Raw genomic sequence first — 19,190 nt, 5'->3', positions numbered from 1 at the left:
AATCACACTTTCTTGAATCTGAGTGCTTTAATTGTGTTCAATTTATGAAGATTTTAATCTTGAAACATCCTGGGAGTTAGCTCCCTTTCAACATCATAAACAATCACAAATGATAGAAGATACTGATATTCTCTGATAAGAACTACTATAATTTAGTGTAAGTTTATCTTTAACCGTAATTAAACAAGCCCAAGTTTTAAAGAGTAAACAACTCCACATTGAACAGGAGATCAAATACACACTGTCGGGAGGTAGGAGATTCCCTGATGAGCTCAGATAAGCAACAAAACGCGATAAAGCCAATCTAGTTAACGATGATACTTGGTCACGGTAGTTTAGTTAACTTCTATGAAAACAAGAGCTATCAATCTATGCAATCAGGTCTATTAGTAAGCAAAGATGTATCTATACATATTTTATGCCTATAATTTCACACATAGATATTAAAATGCCTCCAAAAGTGCCTATATCATTCATTCTCCCAGCCTCAGGAACAGTTGAGGGATATTCTCACCTCCTTAAGACGAATGCCCGTGTCAGCCTTCCTATTTTCCAAGTCAGCAGACAACTTCTTCTCTAGCTCTAGCTACTCCAGACACTTCTTGTCAGCATTTAGGACAGCGAGTATAGCGGGTGTCTCGTCTGCCTTTACCTCTACGAACAGTATAGGTACATTGTGAGACAAAATTGTTGTGACGCGCAACCATCAAATAAATTAAGAAACAAAATAAAACAACTGGAAAAGTGTTAAAATGTAAATGTGAAATAATTAGTAAGTAATAGCTTAATTAAGTCTGTTTTGCTGGGATTACAATAAAAATGATTTGGTAATGATACAATTAATACAAACTGAAAAAAAAATCCTGAATATGTTGAATTAATAATAATAATTCGTGCATATAAGTGTGTGTATAAACAATGTTAGTGTTCCAGCAGAATCTATCCATCCAAACTTTGAATGTGCCAATACTGGTACTTCTCGATGCTGGTAAAATGTAAAAATGAGATATCGGACTGTCTTTGTCTGACCGAACGGAGAGAGAATGTATAGGCTATTCCTACTCGAGATAATACCTTTGCTGATTTAGTAATTGAACCTTACAAGAAGCGGAAATAGAAGTTCACGAAAACGCATCGTGTTTCATAGAGATGAAAGTGTTTCAATTAAGACGATATTCAGCGTGTGAAATCGGAACAAGGGGGTATAAAGTATATAGTAAAAGATTTTAATAGCCATAGCTGGACATACAGAAAGACATACAGACTTAAATTGCTCTCTGCAACTGGGATGTCTCCAGTGATTTCCTTGCCATTGGACTCAGACCGACCAAGATCACAGAGCCGTAGTTTGTGCAACAATCTTTTTAAATCCAAACACATTGAAACTTTATAAAAAGTGACAAAATTATGAGCTTGTGATGAAGCCCAGTTTATTTTTCCGATTTGCTGTTCTGAAGGAAAACAGTTAACAAAAACTCACCTTGTTCACCGAGCAAGATATCGATGTTAGGTGGAGTATTCAGTTTACGCTGGGTCATGTGGTTGAATAGAGTTGTCTTCCCATGCCCATTGGGCCTAACGAGACCATACCTCCTTTGGTTGGCTATGGTGAGAGACGTATTCACAAACAAGTCTTTTCCACGTGCGCTTATTGAAAAGTTCTCTACCTGCAACATTCCCTGTATGTCATAGAATCATGTGAGGAACATGCAGCCACCACTTTCACTTGACACATCTGACAGCCATCGCCAATCCAATACATCATTGGCGAATCATTTAGCAGACATCAACAACGGTCTAAAAAGCCTTCAACTATCACTTGCCAGCTATTGACAACCACCTGACAGCCAATGTCAATCACAGTCGCCAGGCAATAATCGACAACCACTTGAAGTCCCCAACAAAATCGTCCCATTTTCATCAAACGTAGTTGAAAGTTCACTGAAAGGGTTGTCACTGCATCCCAAAAACTTGTCAACTATTAACAAGAACACAGAAAATCCTGATAGGCTTTTTCATAAGTATAATTGTGATGAAAGAACAGATTGAACAATTATTCATGTTATAAAAGTAATAAAACTCAATAGTTAGCCAAAATAGTATTAATATATATTAATATATATTATATTAATTAATTATATTATTCCTAATTATATTAATCAAAATGAGGAAACTTGTTTGGTTTGAGCGCTGATAAATTTATAGTAGTTGTTTCACAGTTGCCTAATAAAGCACTAGTGATATAAGAATTAGCGAAACTGAACTCTGATTGGCTACTGCCGTGTCGCCACCTTTCTACAAACTCGAACTGAGCACATGCTTTGATAGAAGGCTTGCAGACGGGCATACAGTGGTGATCATAACTATGGGACTGCCTAATTTTATTTTTCATTTTTCATGTCAATTATCGTAAAAACTTTCTTTATTATCTCAAAACATACATACTTCTCCACTGGCAGTCGAGTATGCCGTGAAAGATCATCAGGTGTAATAAATATGCACACAATTATTCTAACTTGTTGCAAGATGATAGAGCAGTGCAGTTAGTAGTGTGCCTGCCTACAGAGTCAAATATTCGAGTTCAATTTCAGTTGTGACGCTTTTTACCCTAAAGCCTGGTTCCCATATCGAGAGCGAGACCCCGACAGTAATCTCGTGCAGCCAGACACTTGCAGTGCTAGGCTCAGTGGCTTCTGCTCACATAAAGATGCATCGCAAACAATTGCATAAAAATGTTTCTTAGCCATACCATTTCAAAAATGCTGACCTTAACCTTTGCAGTGCATTTTATGAAGGTTTTGCCTGCGACTCTTAGCGAAAGTTGAACAGCGTGCGGGTTCACATTTCACCGCTGATAGCCTGGCAGCGATGTTGCAGGTGCTTGGGGCGTACACAGGAACCAGGCTTTACCTCTTAGCTATGCTTTAGACAGAAGGATGGATACGGTTTGTACTATAGTAAAGATTTGAACAGCAAGTTTTGCAGCCATTCTGTATGTCACTGAATATTCTCAAAAAACGTAATCTATTCATCGGGCACACATTTTATCCTTTCCTTTGATTAACAATAAATACTTGGCAACTAAGACACTGCTCCTACCCAGAGGCCACCAATTTACCCTGATAAAGCTGTGTATTTATGCATGCTCAACAACCATGCTAAAATTTAGTCAAGTTTGTGTATAAATATAAACTTATTTTTAATGAATTTGCTGTAATGCACAGATACTGCCAAGTTACACCAAAACCAGGCTAAGGAGGCAAACATCAGTCGATATTTAATAAGACTACCACTCTGGTAGTCTCGTGAGCTGTGAGAGATTGTCATGTGTAATATCTATGTGCACAAGTATTCTTAAATGCTACAAGGGAGTTGATTGGTGCGAGTGGCAGCGTCCTCAGCTGTTAATCCGAATGTCCTGCTGTGAATCTTGGGCGATATAATTTTTTTTCAACATCTAACCATGTCTTCGAACAAACATACTTGGGTCTTATTATAACAAATATTCATATGTAAAACATCCTTAAATTTCCATTTATGCACATAATCACATAATTCATCAAATGAATATTTAACAAACTATGAATTAATAAGAAATAACATGTTTACTATAAGAGGTTCCAGAATGACGGTCACCACTGTGGTTAAATATGACTGAGGAGCAATGGAGTCTAACCTTAATGTCAAGGGCATTGTCAAGGAGATTACATGACTTGCTCGACTTATCGGCCTGTGAGAGGGTAAACTGGTCCTCAGCCTTCAGAGCATCCAACTGCTCCTCAAATAGCTTCAGTTTCTTCATTTTCTTTAGCTCTTTTCAGATGAGCTAAGCTGTTGGCTCCGCCTCCTCCTCCTTCTGTAACAGAAGGAATCAAAGCTACCATATAGCAGCCTGAACAGTGCCAACTAAGCCTATCTTTATAGTTAAGTCAAACCTCTACAAACTTTCAAACATACGACGGAGAATTTCAGCAAACACTTATAGCAAAACTCAAATTTCTAACTTTGAGGGTTTAAAATCTCTAAAAAAAATTGTTTTTGAAAATTAAAAATTAAAGACAAAAACTAATAAAGAGCAAGCTAAGTCAGTTTAAACATTCCCTAATAAAAGTGAGACTATTAGTTATTAGTAATAATTATTTTATTTAGTATAATAGGGGTGCGATCTTAGCTTGCTGCTGTCCAATTCATCGACAGGCAGTGTAGAAGAATTTGAGAAACGAAATGAAGCTGAAATGTCAAACTGGAAGCAGCAGTCAGATCGCAACTGGTAGCTGATGTCATGAGCTAAATCTAATAACTAAATAACTTTTTTCCAATTCATTTATTATTGTTTCTGTAAAATATTATGAATGTTTCTGTTTATGTCCCATGTTTTGACTATTTCTCACCTTGACTAGTCGAGGTGGCCTCATTGTTAAAAGTAGTAGGCATTAGTAGACACTCCTATACAGTAGACACTCCTATACAGTAGACACTCCTATACAGTAGACACTCCTATACAAAAGACACTCATATACAGTAGACACTCCTATACAATAGACACTCTTATACAGTAGACACTCATACAATGTATATATCAGATACATCAGACACTCATATACAGTAGACACTCATATACAGTAGACACTCTTATACAGTAGACACTCCTATACAGTAGACACTCCTATACAGTAGACACTCCTATACAGTAGACACTCCTATACAGTAGACACTCATATACAGTAGACACTCCTATACAGTAGACACTCTTATACAATAGACACTCTTATACAGTAGACACTCCTATACAGTAGACACTCCTATACAGTAGACACTCCTATACAGTAGACACTCCTATACAGCAGGCACCCCTATACAGTAGACACTCATATACAGTAGACACTCCTATACAGTAGACTCTCCTATACAGCAGACACCCCTATACAGTAGACACTCCTATACAGTAGACACTCTTATACAGTAGACACTCCTATACAGTAGACACTCCTATACAGTAGACACTCCTATACAGTAGACACTCATATACAGTAGACACTCTTATACAATAGACACTCTTATACAGTAGACACTCCTATACAGTAGACACTCCTATACAGTAGACACTCCTATACAGTAGACACTCCTATACAAAAGACACTCCTATACAGTAGACACTCCTATACAGTAGACACTCATATAATGTGTATATTAGATACATTAGACACTCCTATAATGTATATCTCCTATAACATAAATTCCGGATAACGTAGAAATTTTATTTAGTTTCCACTTCATACTATTTAAAAATGTTTGTATAACGTAAAGTGTCAAGTCGGTCGAGTTTTCATATTCAATTAGAATGTTAGTTTATCTCACCGCCCTTGCGGAGGAAAAACGACGTGCATATAGCGTAATATTGTTATATACGTGCGTGTAGCGTGATATTTATTATATACATATCTTTCGCGACATACTAATTTGTTGGGATAGATCGTCAAATGTGTCGACAAAACAGAGAATAGGACAGCTGTGCAAATTGCTCATAAATACTTAAAGGCAGTTGACTAGTGCATGTGTTAAAGCGATCCACTAATCTGAATGTCAAGAGTTGAAGTATCGTCGAAAGTTATCTTTTATTATAACCTTGACCTCTCTATGCAAGGGTCTAGCTTATAATAAACATCAAGATTTTGTCATTTTGCTTTATTTTAGAACCAATAACAAAATGTTTCATTAGTTTTACTTTGCAGAATAGACCATACTGATTGAAACAAATAAGCAAAACGTTGTAAATCAATGCAGAAAATGTGTAGTTCTCATCTCCTCGTTGTAAAATTACTACAATCATGGTCTATATAACCAGTGATATTGATCATAAAAGGGAGAAAAATTGCTGATGCAAACCGCTTATATGGCAGTTACTATACAGCCCACAAATTAAAAAAGTTGAGTTAAGTTTGTCCTTTTCGCATGGCTAAAGAGGTGAGTTTGGAAAGATCTTGGACCGAATCAGGCAATTAACATGTACTTCACTGTTCTTATAGGAACGTAAGAACTTTCTGTTGTGGGAACGCTTAAAGTACTTAAAAAAAATAAATGTGAAGATTTGGCAATGAGCAGGTTGAGTGTAGAGTGAGTGATTGAAACATGGTATAACTATAACTAGTAAGAAGATGGAATATACTATAAACTAAGTACTCCTGCAAATTCTAAAGTTATACCACCAATTCATAACACCAGTGGACTCCATCTTGTTAATATTTGTTATTTCGATGCAATATTTAATTTTTGCTATGCAAATGAATAGATCAGCTTAAAAACTTTTTCAACGTCTTCAAAATAGTGCTGTAATTATAAGAGTTAATAATAGAAACTGACAGCACTTGATGAAATAGAGAATTGAAGAGATCAAGTACGCACATATAAAACATGACAGATCAACCATAATAAGCTAATGACAGACAACGAATCAGGATAGCTTGGTCATGAAATGGTTAAAGTGAAGATAAATTTAGGAGTTATCTAACCTTTTTTATGAAGCTACTAACAAAACAAAATATACACAGATTTACTATTGACACAATGGTTCCATCATGACATCTAAATAACACAAAATAATCCACAACTTACCAATAGCTGGTCAGCTAGTGAGTAGAAGAGACCCAGACCTGACAATCAAAGGCTCTTAGAAGAATAGAACAGGAGTGGAGACACGTACAGAGTAGATGATACTAGAGAGGAATAGAAGACAATATACAGCTCAACAGGAAGAACATATCTGGAGATGGAAGGTGTACAAGTGCTTGAACTGACAGCAGGATCATATAACTGTGAGATGACTGAATGATAGCAATGGAGATATACAGCACTCTCTAATCACTATTTAGACTGTCATGATTGTATGTGATGAGATTGTAATCTATATATATATGAATCTCAAAAGTTTGTCATCTGTTCGGATGTCTGTCTGTCCAGCTATAGCTATTAAAACTTAGAATGAAGAATCCGGATCTCAGATGATTTGATATCATAACCTCCCATTTCCCAGAAGGTATGCTAAACAATTGAGTTACATAGCAGCATCTAGGAGAACAACAGAAGACCAGGAATATTGGAAAACTAATAATACTAGTATCACAGGTTGAAAGCGGCATTAAGAGGATTTGATAGGAAGGACAACTAAAGATTACCCATAGGATAAGGTATGCCCAACAGCCATATATCTGAGCGAGATCTGATGATTCACTGTATTTAAGCTCTAGAGAGCTGAGAGAAGATACAGTCTGCACTGATGGAAATCCTCCCCTTTCATGGCATCGCAAATATTGGCTGCAATAAAAATTGCAATAAAAAATTCGTTTTTCATACCAATTATCGTAAAAACTTTCATTTTTATCTCGAACCATACATGCTACTCCACTGGCAGTGGAGTGTGCCGTGAAGGATCATCAGGTGTAATAAATATGCACACAATTATTCTAACTTGTTGCAAGTTGATGGAGCAGTGCAGTTAGTAGTGTGCCTGCCTGCAGAGTCAAATATTCGAGTTAAATTTCAGTTGTGTCGCTTTTTACCCTAAAGCCTGGTTCCCATATCGAAAGTGAGACCCCGGCAGTAATTTTGTGCAGCGAGACACTCACGGTGCTAGGCTCAGCGGCTTCTGCTCACATAAAGCTGCATCACAATTAATTGCATAAAAATGTTCGTTCGCCAAGCCATTTCGAAAATGCTGACCTTAACCTTTACGGTGCATTTTGTGAAGGTTTTGCCTGCGACTCTTAGCGAAAGTTGAACAGCGTGCAGATTCACATTTCACATTAATAATAAAGACTTGGCAACTAAATATTTAGACACTACTCCTACCCAAAGGCAACCAATTTACCTTCATACCGCTGTGTATTTATGCATGCTCAACAACCATGCTAACATTTGGTCAATTTTGTGGATAAATATAAACTTATTTTTTAATGAATTTGTAGTAATTCACAGATACTGCCAAGTTACACCAAAACCAGGCTAAGGAGGCAAATATCAGTTGATATTTAATAAGAGACTACAACTCTGGTGGTCTCGTGAGCTGTGAGAGATTGTCATGTGTAATAACTATGTGCACAAGAATTCTTAAATGCTGAGAGGGGGTTGATTGGTGCGAGTGGCAGCGTGCTCGGCTGTTAATCCGAATGTCTCAATGTTAATCTTGTGCAATGGAATTTTTTTAAACATCTAACCATGCCTTCGGATACGGGTCTCATTATAGCAAAGATTCATGAGTAGAACATCCTTAAATTTCCATTTATGCGCATAATCACATAATTCATCAAATAAATATTTAACAAACTATGAATTATTAACAAATAACATGTTTACTATAAGAGGTTCGAGAATGACGATCACCACTGTGGTTAAATATGGCTGACGAGCAATGGAGTCTAACCTTAATGTCAGGGGCATTGTCAAGGAGATTACATGACTTGCTCGACTTATCGGCCTGTGAGAGGGTAAACCGGTCCTCAGCCTTCAGAGCATCCAACTGCTCCTCAAATAGCTTCCGTTTCTTCATTTTCTTTAGCTCTTTTCAGATGAGCTAAGCTGTTGGCTCCGCCTCCTCCTTCTTCTGTAACAGAAGGAATCAAAGCTACCATATAGCAACCTGAAAAGTGCCAAGTAAGTCCATCTTTATAGTTAAGTCAAACCTCTACGAACTTTCAAACATACGACGGAGAATTTCAGCAAACACTTATAACAAAACTCAAATTTCTAACTTTGAAGGTTTAAAATCTCTAGAAAAAATGGTTTTTGAAAATTAAAAATCAAAGACAAAAACCAATAAAGAGCAAGTTAAGTTAGTTTAAACATTCCCTAATAAAGGTGAGACTATAGGGGTGCGATTTTAGCTTGCTGCTGTCCAATTCATCGACAGCGAGCTACTGGTTGATTGTGAGACATGATCTAGTCAATCACAGAGCCGTTCGTTCGTTCTATATCCGTTGAACCCATCAACATTAAATCCTGTAATTACTTCCTTTTAAAATCTTTGAGGTCATCTGACGTGATAAAATTGACGCATGTGTGATTGGCTGAAATAGGCGAGCATGACAACCTCAGTCCAATTTTATTTATTTTCAACGCAAGCTATTTGCGACTAAGATTGACTTTTGAGTGATGAAGACAACAAAGCTTCCCCCAGATGGTTACTTATAAATATTGACAAATATAATCTCACTAGCAACATAAAGATGAAAGTCATGAGGATAAAGTGATAAACTGATCATGACAGCTGCATTCTAGTTTATACCGACGAACAACAAAACAAAAAGTATATATTTTTACTACATATTAAAAACGTTTCTATTATATGTATGACACAATTTCCACGATCTCGATCAGTTGAATTTTATACAATGTATTTGTTTAAATGATTCCATTGCTTCATGTCATGTAAGAAAGTATGCATGTTTGGGTAAGCAACCCCTCAAAGATCAGATATGACGTCTGCTTAGCCTACTGCTAGCAGAGGCTATGAGTGTTTATAAAAGTATTATTGTACAAACAATGTCTCGGAGATCTTGGCGGTTACATGTCTGAGTCTAGTGTCAAGGGAACCTCAATGACTGGAGACATGCCTATGGTAGAGAGTAATTTAATGTTTGATGACATTCCTGTCACTGTCAGTGGCCTTTTTAGGAGTTGAACCCTAACCTGTGTTTGGAGGCCAGGAGTTTTAAACCATCAGGCTGCCTCTGAAACAATACTATAGCAAAAATGGTTTGAACAGATTTAATTTACAAAATCAGTATTTAAAATGTTTCGTAAGCAGTTTCTTTTTATGCTAGTGGTTTCTGTTTATCTGTTACAGTGGAAAGCATCTTTCCACATAAGCTTAGTTATTTTGTAAAACTCTATTGTCACCTAAAGTCTGGTTCCCATATCCGCATATCGGTTGCAATACTCCGGCTGTAACTTGCGCAACAAAACGTTTGCAAAGTTAGGCTCGACGGCATCTGTTCACATATAAGCTGCATCGCTAAACATAACTGTGTAATCAAAAAAATGTTCACTCGCCATGCCATTTCTATAACGGTGACCTTCACCCGTACAGTGCATTTTGGGAAGGTTTTGCCTGCGGCCTTTGGCGAAATTTGAACAGCGCTAAACTATTTCAATGCCGCCGGCAACTACCGTCGATCCTCGGCGGGTAGGTTCCCAATTCACCGCAAATAGCCTGCGGTGCTGTCCACGGTGCTTAGCGACGTATATGGGAACCAGGCTTCAGTTGGAAAGACAATCTTAGGTGAAACCAATTGAACCCCAAACTGTTGTTTGAGAGACACTGATCTGGGTATCTTGTGTTTACATCTTGCGTATCCCTCACAACTTTAAGAACACTCCGGAAGTTTCAGCCTTGATTGAAAATCACAAAGATACGTAAAGTCGAGCCAGTTAGGGTCCCTGTATATGCGCATGTGTGATGATATCTTAAAAATATTTTATTGTTTTTAAAGTACAACAGTACAACGTATGCCTTATGAAAAAGGCGTAGGGTGTATGCTGCAACTTTGGATTCATACATAAGCCACTGATAGAGTAATTAAAATGCCTGTCACACATCATTAAAATATGGCAGTTGGAGGACAACTCCAAATTTATGGATGTGCTACCCCATTCCACAATAAGGAGTTGTTGAAACTGTCAATCCTGTATGATAAACATAACAACCTGAATGTAGCCTTATAGAATCGTCAGGACAGATCAGCAGCCCGACTCCGCTGCCAGTGACAGCAAGTCTATGAAAGTAGTTCCAGTTATAGAAAATTTAACAATCTAAATAGAGCATCTCACAAGGTCTACTGTGGAATGGAACCGAATTCCCTAAGATCTGTTTCACCAGTGGCAGCACTTTCAACCCTCTTCCTAACGAAGATAAAATCCTCTGGCAAACAGAGGAAAGACAACTTACAGCATCCTTTGAAGATTTCCCACTCGCCTTCAATTCTCTCAGTCTGTTCTCCTGCTTTTCATAATCCTTTATCTGCTCCTTCCTCTTCTGTTTGAACATCTTCTTGAATGACGCTACACAACCACACATATCCTAATAATAATGCTACGCAACCAAATATATCCTAATAATAATGCTACACAACCAAATATATCCTAATAATAATGCAGAGCAACCGAATATATCCTAATAATAATGCTAAACAACTAAATACATCATAATAATAAAGCGAAACAACCACGTAAATCCTAATAATAATGCTAAACAACCAAATGTATCCTAATACTAATGCTAAACAACCAAATATATCCTAATAATAAAGCTAAACAACCAAATATATCCAAATAATTATGCTACACAACCAAATATATCCTAATAATAATGCTAAACAACCAAATACATCATAATAATAATGCTAAACAACCAAATATATCCTAATAATAATAATGCTAAACAACCAAATATATCCTAATAATAATGCTAAACAACCAAATATATCCTAATAATAATGCTAAACAACCAAAGGTATCCTAATACTAATGCTAAACAACCAAATATATCCAAATAATAATGCTAAACAACCAAATGCATCATAATAATAATGCTAAACAACCAAACATTTCCTAATGAGAATGCTAAACAACCAAATATATCCTAATAATAATGCTAAACAACCAAATATATCCTAATAGTAATGCTAAACAACCACATACATCCTAATAATAATGCTAAACAACCACAAATATCCTAATAATAATGTTAAACAACCAAATATATCCTAATAATAATGCTAAACAACCAAATATATCCTAATAATAATGCTAAACAACCAAATGTATCCTAATACTAATGCTAAACAACCAAATATATCCTAATAACAATACTAAACGACCAAATATATACTAATAATAATGCTAAACAACCAAATATAATTATCCTAATAATAATGCTAAACAACTAAATACATCCTTATAATAAAGCGAAACAACCACATATATCCTAATAATAATACTAAACAACCAAATATATCCAAATAATAATGCTAAACAACCAAATATATCCTAATAACAATGCTAAACAACCAAATATATCCTAATAATAATGCTAAACAACTAAATACATCCTAATAATAAAGCGAAACAACCACATATATCCTAATAATAATGCTAAACAACCAAATATATCCAAATAATAATGCTACACAACCAAATATATACTAATAATAATGCTAAACAACCAAACATTTCCTAATGAAAATGCTAAACAACCAAATACATCATAATGAGAATGCTGAACAACCAAATATATCCTAATAATAATGCTAAACAACCAAATATATCGTAATAAGAATGCTAAACAATCAAATATATCCTAATAATAATGCTAAAAACCAAAATGCTAAACAACCAAATATATCGTAATGAGAATGCTAAACAACCAAATATCTCCTAATAGTAATGTTAAACAACCAAATATATCCTAATAATAATGCTAAACAACCAAATATATCCTAATAATAATGCTAAACAACCAAATGTATCCTAATACTAATGCTAAACAACCAAATATATCCTAATAACAATGCTAAACAACCAAATATATACTAATAATAATGCTAAACAACCAAATAGATCCTAATAATAATGCTAAACAACTAAATACATCCTTATAATAAAGCGAAACAACCACATATATCCTAATAATAATACTAAACAACCAAATATATCCAAATAATAATGCTAAACAACCAAATATATCCTAATAACAATGCTAAACAACCAAATATATCCTAATAATAATGCTAAACAACTAAATACTTCCTAATAATAAAGCGAAACAACCACATATATCCTAATAATAATGCTAAACAACCAAATATATCCAAATAATAAAGCTACACAACCAAATATATACTAATAATAATGCTAAACAACCAAACATTTCCTAATGAGAATGCTAAACAACCAAATACATCATAATGAGAATGCTGAACAACCAAATATATCCTAATAATAATGCTAAACAACCAAATATATCGTAATAAGAATGCTAAACAATCAAATATATCCTAATAATAATGCTAAAAACCAAAATGCTAAACAACCAAATATATCGTAATGAGAATGCTAAACAACCAAAGATCTCCTAATAGTAATGCTGAACAACCAAATATATTCTAATAATAATGCTAAACAACCACATATATCCTAATGATGCTAAACAACCACATATATCCTAATAATAATATTGAACAACCGAATATATCCAAATAATAGTGCTAAACAACCACATATATCCTAATAATAATGCTAAACAACCAAATATATTCTAATAATAATGCTAAACAACCAAATATATTCTAATAATAATGCTAAACAACCACATATATCCTAATGATGCTAAACAACCACATATATCCTAATAATAATGCTGAACAACCGAATATATCCACATAATAGTGTTACACAACCAAATACATAATAATAATAATAATGCTAAACAACCACATATATCCTAATATCAATGGTAAACAACCACATACATCCTAATAATAATCCTAAACAACCACATATATCCTAATAATACTGCCAAACAACCAAATATATTCTAATAATAATGCTAAACGACCACATATATCCTAATAATAATGCTACACAACCAAATATATCCGAATAATAATGCTACACAACCAAATATATACTAATAATGATGCTAAACAACCACATATATCGTGAAGCGATCGCAATACATCCATACACATACATCGATGAAGAGAACTACACCAATCACGCGGCATCAATGAAACGCACTCCCCGAATCACGCGGCATTAATTAAGTAAATTCCACCAACCATAACAACTGTTCAACTAAAATTACCCCTGAGAAACCTAAATATAACCTAGGTTACTAATATAATGCAGGTACTCACCATAGTTGCCCTTGTAGAAAAACAGCTTTTGCATGTCAAGGTGAATAATGTCAGTGCAGACATTGTCGAGGAAAGACTGGTCGTAGGAGACAATCAGAAAGGTCTTTTTCCAATTCTGAAGGTAATTGTCTAGCCATATGACAGCATTCAGATGGAGGTGATTGGTCGGTTCATCGAGCAGCAAGAAGGTCGGCTGAAGGAACAAGGCTCTGAAAAATGTGTAAATTTTATTCTATACAACATTTTAATGCGGATTTCAAAGTGTTTTATTTTGAATCTTGCATGTAACACTCGTTGGTGATGCAATCTATGGCAAGTATTTTGTCTCCTATAAAAACAAATCAGTTTTAGTAGCTTAATGACTGTGTATTACATAATTATGTGTGCTTTTCAAAACCATCATCAAATATTGGGTATCTTAGTGAGTTCTACATTTTATCATGGTGGCAGTTCCGCAAGAAGCAATCAAAGAAGTTCGGAAATTACGCTGAAATGCTGTCATGTTTGTCATTCTATGATCAGCTGCTTGAACAATCTTCCACCTAATATCTGTTCTCTTAGCAGAAAACAAGTAAAAAAGATCACTTTAAATAGGATTCGAACTCACAGCTTTTAAGTTCATGAATTGTCACTCCTCCACTTGTGCCAATTGACTGCTTTCCATACTATGGAATAATTGTGCAATTAGTTATTACACCTTACAATTTCTCACAGCCTCCCGCATTGCCATGGTATTAGTAAATATACAAGTATAAATAAACAAACAGTCATCTTACAATATAATAACGAGGTGATAACCCTCCTATACATGCACCACAATAGACCAATATTCTGACTTCTATAGTCCTAGAGGACAGACCTGGCAAGAGAAACTCTCATCCTCCAGCCACCAGAGAAGTGTTTGGTCGGTCTCTCCTGCATCTCCTTGGTGAAACTGAGACCGACTAAGATATGCCTAGCCTTAGGTTCCGCTGAATGTACTCTGATAGCTTTCATTTCCTCAGATACCTAACAAATACAATCAGATGTAGTTGCGGTCTCTATTTTCATTCACAACATTTTAACAATAATGCCTTGTAGTACACACAAGGAGAAATAGTTTGTCAACCTCAATTTTTTAATGAACTCGAGATAAAACCAAAAAAATTTTTTGAAGAAATTTGACTACCACGATGCTTCAAGGTTAAAATCAAGTAAAGATCATGGTTAAAATGTCAAGGAGAAAAATACATGCTGAAATAACATCACTAGTTACTCAGCTGACCGGTCTCTCTCTTTATTTATATCAGCTATTATGTTAAAGTTGGCACCTCTATTCTGTCTCTTAGCAACTATACATGCCATAATCACACTTTCTTCAATCTGAGTGTTTTAATTGTGATCAGGTTATGAAGATTTTAATCTTGAAACATCCTGGGAGTTAGCTCCCTTTCAACATCATAAACAATCACAAATGATAGAAGATACTGATATTCTCTGATAAGAACTACTATAATTTAGTGTAAGTTTATCTTTAACCGTAATTAAACAAGCCCAAGTTTTAAAGAGTAAACAACTCCACATTGAACAGGAGATCAAATACACACTGTCGGGAGGTAGGAGATTCCCTGATGAGCTCAGATAAGCAACAAAACGCGATAAAGCCAATCTAGTTAACGATGATACTTGGTCACGGTAGTTTAGTTAACTTCTATGAAAACAAGAGCTATCAATCTATGCAATCAGGTCTATTAGTAAGCAAAGATGTATCTATACATATTTTATGCCTATAATTTCACACATAGATATTAAAATGCCTCCAAAAGTGCCTATATCATTCATTCTCCCAGCCTCAGGAACAGTTGAGGGATATTCTCACCTCCTTAAGACGAATGCCCGTGTCAGCCTTCCTATTTTCCAAGTCAGCAGACAACTTCTTCTCTAGCTCTAGCTACTCCAGACACTTCTTGTCAGCATTTAGGACAGCGAGTATAGCGGGTGTCTCGTCTGCCTTTACCTCTACGAACAGTATAGGTACATTGTGAGACAAAATTGTTGTGACGCGCAACCATCAAATAAATTAAGAAACAAAATAAAACAACTGGAAAAGTGTTAAAATGTAAATGTGAAATAATTAGTAAGTAATAGCTTAATTAAGTCTGTTTTGCTGGGATTACAATAAAAATGATTTGGTAATGATACAATTAATACAAACTGAAAAAAAAAATCCTGAATATGTTGAATTAATAATAATAATTCGTGCATATAGGTGTGTGTATAAACAATGTTAGTGTTCCAGCAGAATCTATCCATCAAAACTTTGAATATGCCAATACTGGTACTTCTCGATGCTGGTAAAATGTAAAAATGAGATATCGGACTGTCTTTGTCTGACCGAACGGAGAGAGAATATATAGGCTATTCCTACTCGAGATAATACTTTTGCTCATTTAGTAATTGAACCTTACAAAAAGTGTAAATAGAAGTTCACGAAAACGCATCGTGTTTCATAGAGATGAAAGTGTTTCAATTAAGACGATATTCAGCGTGTGAAATCGGAACAAGGGGGTATAAAGTATATAGTAAAAGATTTTAATAGCCATAGCTGGACATACAGAAAGACATACAGACTTAAATTGCTCTCGGCAACTGGGATGTCTCCAGTGATTTCCTTGCCATTGGACTCAGACCAACCAAGATCACAGAGCCGTAGTTTGTGCAACAATCTTTTTAAATCCAAACACATTGAAACTTTATAAAAAGTGACAAAATTATGAGCTTGTGATGAAGCCCAGTTTATTTTTACGATTTGCTGTTCTGAAGGAAAACAGTTAACAAAAACTCACCTTGTTCACCGAGCAAGATATCGATGTTAGGTGGAGTATTCAGTTTACGCTGGGCTATGTGGTTGAATAGAGTTGTCTTCCCATGCCCATTGGGCCCAACGAGACCATACCTCCTTTGGTTGGTTATGGTGAGAGACGTATTCACAAACAAGTCTTTTCCACGTGCGCTTATTGAAAAGTTCTCTACCTGCAACATTCCCTGTCTGTCATAGAATCATGTGAGGAACATGCAGCCACCACTTTCACTTGACACATCTGACAGCCATCGCCAATCCAATACATCATTGGCGAATCATTTAGCAGACATCAACAACGGTCTAAAAAGCCTTCAACTATCACTTGCCAGCTATTGACAACCACCTGACAGCCAATGTCAATCACAGTCGCCAGGCAATAATCGACAACCGCTTGAAATCCCCAACATAATCGTCACATTTTCATCAAACGTAGTTGAAAGTTCACTGAAAGGGTTGTCACTGCATCCCAAAAACTTGTCAACTATTAACAAGAACACAGAAAATCCTGATAGGCTTTTTCTTAAGTATAATTGTGATGAAAGAACAGATTGAACAATTATTCATGTTATAAAAGTAATAAAACTCAATAGTTAGCCAAAATAGTATTAATATATATTATATTAATTAATTATATTATTCCTAATTATATTAATCAAAATGAGGAAACTTGTTTGGTTTGAGCGCTGATAAATTTATAGTAGTTGTTTCACAGTTGCCTAATAAAGCACTAGTGATATAAGAATTAGCGAAACTGAACTCTGATTGGCTACTGCCGTGTCGCCACCTTTCTACAAACTCGAACTGAGCACATGCTTTGATAGAAGGCTTGCAGACGGGCATACAGTGGTGATCATAACTATGGGACTGCCTAATTTTATTTTTCATTTTTCATGTCAATTATCGTAAAAACTTTCTTTATTATCTCAAAACATACATACGTCGAGTGTGCCGTGAAAGATCATCAGGTGTAATAAATATGCACACATTTATTCTAACTTGTTGCAAGATGATAGAGCAGTGCAGTGCAGTTAGTAGTGTGCCTGCCTACAGAGTCAAATATTCGAGTTCAATTTCAGTTGTGACGCTTTTTACCCTCAAGCCTGGTTCCCATATCGAGAGCGAGACCCCGACAGTAATCTCGTGCAGCCAGACACTTGCAGTGCTAGGCTCAGTGGCTTCTGCTCACATAAAGATGCATCGCAAACAATTGCATAAAAATGTTTCTTAGCCATACCATTTCAAAAATGCTGACCTTAACCTTTGCAGTGCATTTTATGAAGGTTTTGCCTGCGACTTATAGCAAAATTTGAACAGCGTGCAGGTTCACATTTCACCGCTGATAGCCTGGCAGCGATGTTGCAGGTGCTTGGGGCGTACACAGGAACCAGGCTTTACCTCTTAGCTATGCTTTAGACAGAAGGATGGATACGGTTTGTACTATAGTAAAGATTTGAACAGCAAGTTTTGCAGCCATTCTGTATGTCACTGAATATTCTCAAAAAACGTAATCTATTCATCGGGCACACATTTTATCCTTTCCTTTGATTAACAATAAATACTTGGCAACTAAGACACTGCTCCTACCCAGAGGCCACCAATTTACCCTGATATAACTGTGTATTTATGCATGCTCAACAACCATGCTAAAATTTAGTCAAGTTTGTGTATAAATATAAACTTATTTTTAATGAATTTGCTGTAATGCACAGATACTGCCAAGTTACACCAAAACCAGGCTAAGGAGGCAAATATCAGTCGATATCTAATAAGAGACTACAACTCTGGTGGTCTCGTAAGCTGTGAGAGATTTTTATGTGTAATAACTATGTTCACAAGTATTCTTAAATGCTGCAAGGGAGTTGATTGGTGCGAGTGGCAGCGTACTCGGCTGTTAATCCGAATGTTTTACTGTGAATCTTGAGCGATGGAATTTTTTTCAACATCTAACCATGTCTTCGAACAAACATACTTGGGTCTTATTATAACAAATATTCATATGTAAAACATCCTTAAATTTCCATTTATGCACATAATGACATAATTCATCAAATGAATATTTAACAAACTATGAATTAATAAGAAATAACATGTTTACTATAAGAGGTTCCAGAATGACGGTCACCACTGTGGTTAAATATGACTGAGGAGCAATGGAGTCTAACCTTAATGTCAAGGGCGTTGTCAAGGAGATTACATGACTTGCTCGACTTATCGGCCTGTGAGAGGGTAAACTGGTCCTCAGCCTTCAGAGCATCCAACTGCTCCTCAAATAGCTTCAGTTTCTTCATTTTCTTTAGCTCTTTTCAGATGAGCTAAGCTGTTGGCTCCGCCTCCTCCTCCTTCTGTAACAGAAGGAATCAAAGCTACCATATAGCAGCCTGAACGGTGCCAACTAAGCCTATCTTTATAGTTAAGTCAAACCTCTACAAACTTTCAAACAT

At 35.7% G+C, this 19,190-nt stretch overlaps 1 pseudogene; it reads right to left on the bottom strand.

Moving 5' to 3' along the window:
• Window positions 1-8,566: 8,566 nt before the first annotated feature.
• LOC137398141 (ATP-binding cassette sub-family F member 1-like) lies at window positions 8,567-19,190 on the bottom strand (annotated as a pseudogene).

Source organism: Watersipora subatra, chromosome 6 (assembly GCF_963576615.1).
Source record: "Watersipora subatra chromosome 6, tzWatSuba1.1, whole genome shotgun sequence".
NCBI lineage: Eukaryota > Metazoa > Bryozoa > Gymnolaemata > Cheilostomatida > Watersiporidae > Watersipora > Watersipora subatra.
The sequence above is the reverse complement of the archived record's forward strand: the minus strand, read 5'-3'. Positions and strand labels throughout refer to the sequence as shown.